Here is a 9136-nt window from a genome sequence, read left to right on the forward strand (position 1 = left end):
TATATATTATTACAAACTTTACTTCAAAGGAAACTTACTATTCAGTCAAAGTAAGTTGCTCATTATATAACTCCTAGAGGCCTGGTGCACAAAATTGTGCACCAGTGGGGTCCCTCGGCCTGGCCTGTGCCCTCTCGCAATCCGGGACCTCTTGGACGATGTTGGATAGCCGATTTCAGCCCAATCCTCACAGGCCCAATCCAGACAGGAGGGATCCCCATCCTGTGTGTTGAGTGTCTGTCCCTTGTGGTCAGTGCATATCATAGCAACTGGTCGTTTGGTTGTTCTATCACTTTGGCTTTTATATATATAGATAGAGGCCTGGTGCACGGGTGGGGGCCTGCCCTGAAGGGGGCCCCGAATCAGGATGGGGGTCCCTGATGGGGAGTGAGGCCAGCCTGGGAGAGGGGCCGCAGGAGGTTTGTAGGCCAGTCATGCCCCCAGCTTAGTCAGAAAGGACGTCCAGAATGACGTCCAGAAGACATCCGGTCTAATTAGCATATTACCCTTTCATTAGTATAGATCAGTAACAGAACTGAGATTTTTTAACTCTGGACAATCTGGGACCAGAATCCTTGCTTTTAATCATTATATTATATGGCTTCAAAGACCCTAAATTGCATCTTCAACTTCTGTAACTTATTGTCATTCTCACAACCAATCTTTTAGGGCACAGCTTTGTGCTAGAATTCACTCTTCACTAACAGGGACCTTACCCTCCTCGTTAGTTCAGTGATGCAGCCTCGTGGCTCCCCTATCAGCCTGCTCGTAATGCTAAATCTTAAATCGCTCCATATAAAAAATCTTAATTTCCAATATGCCACTATTGCAGTAGGTCTTCCTGTCCTTCCTGGCTCATTTCTCCATTATACCCTTCCTTGCTATTACCTAAATACTCTGTTTCTGTAACCCCCACATTCCCACAATAACTTGCCAGTTCACTTTTCAACTTGGCTCTGCACCATGTGCTTCTTGGCCACACCTGGCTTTTCACTACACTGGCTCTCTCACACTAACCCTGGACAGTTTGCCTCTGTGTATCTACTTTGTTCTTAAATCCTCTTTATTCTAATATCCTGGCTGCTTAGGATATCACAGAATGATGGGGATTGGTAACACTGCGTTCATGGTCTCCAGCCTTATGTTCTTGATTGAATACACCCTAGAATCACTTCTGCAGGCGCATCCAGCTTTCTTGGCTATGCCCTTATCTCATCATCTGCTGCTGAGGACAAACACAGTTCATGTAACAACCTACTGGGCGTCTCTGACAGAGAATATCAGTCATCTCCTTCCTAGTCAACATATCTAAATCCATAATCAACTATTTGCATTAAAACAGGTTTCCTGTCTATAATCCCCATTTTAATGAAGAGCAGTACTAACCATTTAGTAGCCCTTGTGAGAAACCTGGCAACAGTGTCCTCTTTTTAAACATTTAACCAATCACTGAGTCTATGAATTCCATTTCTTTATTGCTCCTCTCGGTCCCTTCCCCTGACTTATTTCTGCTCATTTCAGGTGTAAATTATAGAAACCAGCTTCCACCTGGTCAAAGGGCCTCCGGCCTTCTTCACACCGCTGTTGGAGAAATATTGCTAAAATGCAAACCAGGCCTTATTTCTGAATTACATACAATCATGCATTGCCCATCCCCACTCGCCATTTCCCCTGAATAAAGATTAAACTTAGATTACCACACAAGTTTCTCCTATCTCCAGCCATTTCTCATCATGGACACCTCATTTCAGGAAGCCCCGTTTCCTCACTGCTAAAGTGCTATTTGTGAATTTATCTATTTAATCACGGAATTCAGTATTGCAATTGTGCAGACTTATTTTTTTCAACAACCAAAGTGGTGATTTAAAGTGGACTTGTTAAAGTCTCCATCAATCACTCAGTATATATGTACACCTGTCCAAAAGGTATAAAAGTACTCACCATGAACAACCAAATTTAGTTATTGCAATGAGGACCCTATTTGATGTAATTTAAAAAAGAAAATATTGTAATTGTAAATAAAAATAAAATATGGGGTGAAATCGCTATAACATTCTGGTGTTCCATGTAATATGAAAGTACATAGGATTTATCCTGTACCAAGAAAAGTTCTAAATGATTTATATATAGAACCTCTTTTAATCATCTCAACAATGGTATGATTCCTATCATTTTCCTATACAGAGGAGGGCTCTGAGGTACATAGAGATACAAAGAAGCTTGCCCAAGATCACACAAAGCCAAAGAGCTGGAGTTTTCATTTCCACAGTCTGACTCGATTTTTTCCCTATGTTTTTAATCATTCAGCCACATTGCTCATGTAGAGGAGAACATAATGCCTAGAATATCCTAAAAAGTGATGTCCATGTACTAGGTGTTTTACATTTAAGTAGCAAATGAAATTTCCTAGAATATAAATCCTTTCAATATCAATAATATTTAATACAACTGCTAGCAAAGCTAAGCAAAGACACCCCACCCTGGGTTAGTAGCAAGCCAAAGAAATGGATAAAGGAATGTGCAGGGGCAGGGTGTCGGAGCAGGTTGGGGGTTGGAGTATGAGTTCAGAGGGCCAAGGGGGTAGGGCTAAAATATGGTCGAGGTTAACAGGTTGGGGCATGGATCACAGAGGGCAGAACAGGGCAGGGAGTACAGGAAAGAATTCCATCCAAGTGAGGAAACATGAGAAGCATCGTTCCATTTTAAAGCTGCCAAAATTAAAAACGTAGGCGTGAGTTATGGAAAACAGAAGTGTTTGGATTAGAAAAAAGTTTGTGGGTTTACACAGCTATAATATTGGGGTACCACTAGTTGATTTATAAGAAAATACTGTCTTGGTCTGAGATACTTTCCTGGACCAGAAAATTGTCCCCTAAAAGTGTAGCTCCCCAGAACAAGGCAGGGAAAACTGTGATGGCAACCGCAGAGAATTCATCTCTCATGGGGCATCCCAGACAGTCTATGGTGAGTCTAGAGGCAAATAGACATAGTTCAAGTGAAGGTCTGCTTCCTAAAAACTATAAGATCTTAAACAAGTTAACTACCATTTACAAAATGGTTGTAATAAGATTACCTGTCTTACAGGAATGGATGATATTATAAGTAATCTTTTGGAGTATAAATTGATCACTGAGCTCTTCCAGGGAGTTGTAATCATTATTTGAATTATCAAAAATCTAGCTAAAACCCACATTCCTATTCTTTCCCATTGATAAGAACTCAAGTTAGAAAAATATAAGTATGGTTATAGTTTAAAAAAATTGTCACTTTCTTTTTAATATATTTTTATTGATTTCAGAGAGGAAAGAAGAGCGAGGAAGAGATAGAAACATCAATGATGAGAGAGAATCATTGATAAGCTTCCTCCTGCCTGCCCCCGCTGGGGATCGAGCCTGCAACCCTGGCATGTGCGTAATGGAACCATGACCTCCTGGTTCATATGCCAATGTTCAACCACTGAGCCATGTCAGCCCGTGTCACTTTCTTACTGAATCCTTTCCACCTCTTTGTTCTGAGCACTTTTAGAGTTTACTTCTTTAAAAAAATAGTAAGTTAATTTATCAGTTAGCTTGAGCTAAATCTACTGAATGAGTATAAGAGTAGAGGGACTAAAACTCCACAGACATTCCTTAGTCTAGGAAAGATGCTGTTTGTCTGAGAATTACTGTCTCTTTTAACATGGATATTCTATCGATTCTCAGTGTGTCAGCAATATGGTTTTATACAGAGCTTGACTCTAAATCTCTAGTTAGCCAGTTTCTTCTTCCTAAAAGGTAAGACATAATTCTGCTCCATCTTCTTACCACAAGAAGAAGGTAAATAAATGGAAGACTTTCCATAAAGGTAGCCACTTATGACTGACGGGTTGTCTACTACACCAAAGACATTTGTTTCCAATGAAGCTATTCTAATTAGTGCAACTTTTGAAGGCAATGGATTAATATACATATTATTTTTGTTTTATATTATCTTAGAATGGATCAAGAGGGTAGTAAAGAATAATCATTTACAACAGAGTTTCTCAAATAGTCATCTCCAGATGTCCTGTATCAATATTATGTGGAAAACCATAGAATAATGAAAAAAAAATCTCTGGAAGTGTAGTCCCTAATTTTCATGTCTGACTCTGCGGGTTTTGCTAATGCGTTTCCCAGAGAATCACCCATTTTTTAGCTGGACATACAGGAGATCCTTGGTGTCAGCTCCCTCCTCTCCCCAGCTCTTTCAGCAGTTGCCGGCGGCTCTAGTCTCTTGAATTGTATTCTCCTAACTCAACATGTATGGAGTGGCTTCTGTTTTCCTTACAGACTCTAAACTGATATGTTTGGTAAGAGAGGAAGAAGTAATAAAAGTCAAACATTCAATCTCTTATTAATGCTGATAACTGAACCTCTTTTTACTTTTTTTGTGGCAGTAGGTCTCCAAAGTGTATCTAAGTGCTGATTGATCAAGATGAACTATTGAAGAAGATAAGAACCTATTGGAGCATCTACTTATAGTGGTTATATTTTCAATGTTTATCAAATTCTGAAAATAAATTGATGTATTTATACATATATATATATGCAATTAAAAATATAAATAAGCCAGTCAGAAAAAGACAAGTACCATATCATTTCAGTCATACGTGAAATCTAATGAACAAAATGAACTAGAAAGCAAATAGAAACAGACTCATAAATAGAGAGCAGGCTCACATCTGTCAGGTGTGCGGCTGGGGGGAACTTGGGGAGACTTAGGAGTTGGAGAGATTGAGAAAAATATAAAAAAAGAGAAAAAACTCATGTACACAATAGTATAGTGCTTGCTGGCAAGAGGGAGGATTGGAGGAGGTAGAGAGGGTATAGGAGGGATAAATTGTGATGGACAGAGATTTGATTTGGGGTGTGAACACACAATGTTATCTACAGATGATGTGTTGTAGAATTATACACCTGAAACCTATATAATTTTGTTAAACCAGTGATGCCCCAACAAATTCGATAAAAAGGATAAAAAAACAAAACCTCTAATTTACTCCATAATTACTCTAATGCCCACTGACAAGCTCAAGAAACCAATCTTTAACAATATTAGTGGGATTCCTCTATGTCCATCCTTAATTTCACCCCCTTCTCTTCTCCCCCAAACCAAGTAGTGGTAGCACAACTAAAATTTTTGTTTCATATTTTTGTTACTCTTGCAACTTACTTTTTATCAACTAACATATTTTTGTGAAATTTAATTATAAGATAGTAGTATATATAGTTCATCTCTATCTTTTTTTAAATTCTCACTTGAGGATATGTTTTTTAGAGGAGAGAGAGAGAGAGAGAGAGAGATAGAGAGAGAGAGAGAGAGAGAGGTATCAACTGGTTGCCTCCTGCACTCCCCTGACCAGGAATCGAACCTACAACCTAGGTATGTGCCCTGACCAAGAATTGAGCCAGCAACCTTTTGGTGTACAGGACAATGCACCAACCAACTGAATCACACAGCCAGGGTTATAGTTCATCTCTTTTCATTAAACAGTTTTTCATTATAAGAATGCAACACAGTTTATTAATTTATTTTCTTTTTCAGGCATACTGTGGTTCTAGTGTTTTATTAATTTGTTAATTTTTCTCACTTTGTTTTGCCAGTACAAACAATGCCAATGTTATGAGCATCTAGCATTCATTTACATGATTTCTGGTGAACATGGGTCAAAATTTCTCAAGGATCAGTTCCCAGGAGTGAGATTATGAATTCACACTTCACATTCTCAGCTTCATTACATAACACCAAAATGCTTTCAAAAATGTATGCACTCATGTACAGCCTATCTGCTTTGTTAGAGTTCCCGCTATTCTACATCCTTTCCAAAACTTCATGTTCTTGGACTTGTTAATATTTGCTAAGCAGGTGGGTGTGAAATGGCATCTCATTGTGGTTTTAATTGGAATTTCCCTGATTACAAAAGAAGTTGAATCCTTTCATACTATTAGGAGCCATTCATTTAAATCTCTCTATGTGTATTACCAGTTATTATGTTGAGTTGTAAGTCTTTTCTTTACTGATATGTGGAAGTTCTTTATATAATCTCTATAATAATTCATTGTTATGCTGTTTCTCTCTTTACATTCTTTATATTTGTTTAAATATAGAATTTACTAACTTTTCTTCTTCTGTTGTTCTTTTATAAAGGAAATCCTTTAATACTATGAAGACATAAAAGTTTCTCTTGATTCCACTAAAAATGTTTCATAACTTTGCCTTTCATGTATAGGCCTTGAATCCACATTGTAAGCAGTGGATATAAAATGCGGTTGAAAATTCTTCAAGTGTTTATACAAGCCAATAAACCACAGTGAAATTATAAATCATGTGGTTAGACTTCCCATGCTATTGCTTGTTTTGAGATTATTAAGAGAAAACTTCAAAATAAAATGAGCACTGGAGACCCATGTTTCAAATCATAATTTAATTTTTAGGGTAGGATCAGTTTATAAATAAGAAAGTATTTTCCTCCTTTATTTTAATTTTGTTAGAATATGGAACTATTGCAGGTCATTTTGGCACATTCAGAAATTTAAATTTTTAGTTGTGCAATAATGGACCCTTGCCCTCTTAGACACATAGTGAACATGTCATAGTTGTAGGAGGAAAAGCCTATCAAACCTTGGAAAGAGGCACGTTTTATATCTATTATACACTCACCCTTAGGAAATAATTTTAAGATACCAACAGGGGTAACAGGAAAATCTACTTTACTTTGTATTTCCCTTTATTATAGTACTAGTGGCCTGGTGCACAAATTTGTGCACATTGAAAGGGAATTCGGGTATCCAGCTCCTGCCTTCCTGCTGTCAGGGTCCAGGGTGTAGGTGGACAGGAATCTGGGCTGTCAGAGCAGGGATAGCAAGCTAACCAACAGCTGATTCTGCGAGGAATGGGGCTCCCACCTCCCTGCTGTCAGGGTCCAGGGTGCAGGTGAATGGAATTCGGGGCTGTCAGAGCACCGACAGAAAGGTCTGGATCAGTGCTCATCATAGCTGGTCATCTGGTTGTTGGTTGTTCTGGTCATAATGTTGTAATAGTCGCTGGGTTTTTATTATATAGGATTTGCTCTTTTATATTGGTTCACTCAAAAATATCTATTGGAAGTCTTCTGTTTCTGGTATATTACTCTTTAATTTTATCAGAGTTATATAATTGTCAACATGTAAATTCACATTTCACTTTCAGAACTGTAAGTCATGAAATATTCTTGTGAAAATGTTTAGTTGCTACTATCTTAAGCAATCAAGAATTGAAACTTGACTCCAAATTTCTAGTGACTCAAAACTTTTTTATGTGTTCTAATATGCAAAATCATTATTTAAATGAATGCTAACGAAGGCAGTATAGAATCCTTTGTCTCATATAGACCATGAATTCTATAAAACAGAATTAAAACAAAATATTATCACAAATAAATATTTCCACAAATAAAAATTCAGCTCTTTGTCCATTTCACAATGAAAATAAAAGTTCACAAAGAATATCAAGGATTTTTAAAAGAAGGAAACAAATATCTAAACCCTTTTAAAAATGGTATGTTCTAATGACAAGAATGTGGATTTGTTTTTATGGATGAGTTCAAAGGAAATTTTTTTCAAAATTCTGCTTTTGCAAGCTTACAAAAAATTTGACACTAATGTTTTGGTACATTCAAAGATCTGGATTCTACCCCTTGCTATATCACAATGATCTTTGGGTGACCTAGAAAATTAACTGAATTTAATTTCAAGCACAGCAACTCCTGCACATCACACAGTCATGTGAAAAACAATGGGTATAAATGAGAATGTGTTTTGTAAACCTTAAGATTTTTATATTCCGATAATATGTGATGCAGAAATGATACAAGGTGATCTCAGTATTATTTAGAAATCCCAGAAGAAACTTCCACTGAATTCATTAGACTTGTGTTCAAAATCTATTTTGAAATGGAATGCTCTCTATTTTTCTTAAACTACATATTATAAAATGTGCAAAGTTTCCCAAGGAAAGTTATAGACAAGGTTATAGATTTAACATTAGTTAGCTAACAATTTAATCTTGTTTTAATATTTCAGGCTGTGGGCCAAGATTATACCTCATACATTGCTTAAATATTTTCTTGAAGGAATTCAATACGTTGAAATGGAATTTTATATTCACTGTATGAAAATGAATAAGCCAGCCTTCAAGTCCTAACTAAGCTCAACTTGAAAAACGATGCAGTACACATCAGCCCAGCATGAAATGTCCTGATATTACTTAAGATATTCTGATTGAATCTCAGTAATAAACCCATATGGCACAATATTATTTGGCATTATTTATTAAGTAAGCCATGATATTTATTAATCATATTCTGGCAGCGATGTCTTCAGACTTTGTAGGTGGTTACAAATGAGCATGGGCCACATGCCTCAAACTTTCTCTCCTTTATTACCTCATTTTTTTCCCTTGGCAGTCATAGTCTCACTTATGGTATTTATTTGATTTATAATACTGTTTCCTTTAACAAGGGTTAGCAACAACGGCAGTCATAAATATAGCTGAAAAGAAACTTAGAATTCTCAATAGCATAATGAATTTTCATTTGTAATGATCATATCTAACCCAAATTATTGATGTTACTGCCTCTTCATTTGCTTGGATTTATTTGGCTTCTAAAAGAGCTTCAGTGATAACCAAGTTAGGTCCATAAATATAATCAAATATAAAGATTATTCAAATAGAACCTACATTTTATGTACTAATTGTAATTACTTAATATCAATAATTACTTTGGACTTATGGTAAGTAAAATAAAAATATGCATAATAATTATTAGTCTCTTATTTGTGTGTTTGGTTAAAGAATTAATTTCCCTGGGTGTGCTTAAGAATCATGTCAGCCCAAATTAAACCCATAGATTTTATTACTTCATAAAACAAAATTTAAATATGAAAAGAAATAATATGAAGAGAGAAATACTATACTTTAGAACTTGAAGGGATAACCTTCTACTATAAATTTTGCTTATATAAAACTTTCATCTTTTTTCTATTTATTTATTACTAGAGGCCCAGTGCACAAAAATTTGGGGGGGGGGGGGGCCCCTTAGCCTGGCCTGTGCCCTCTCCCAGTCAGGGCCCCCTCGGGG

This window comes from Myotis davidii, unplaced genomic scaffold (genome assembly GCF_000327345.1).
Source record: "Myotis davidii unplaced genomic scaffold, ASM32734v1 scaffold175, whole genome shotgun sequence".
Lineage (NCBI taxonomy): Eukaryota > Metazoa > Chordata > Mammalia > Chiroptera > Vespertilionidae > Myotis > Myotis davidii.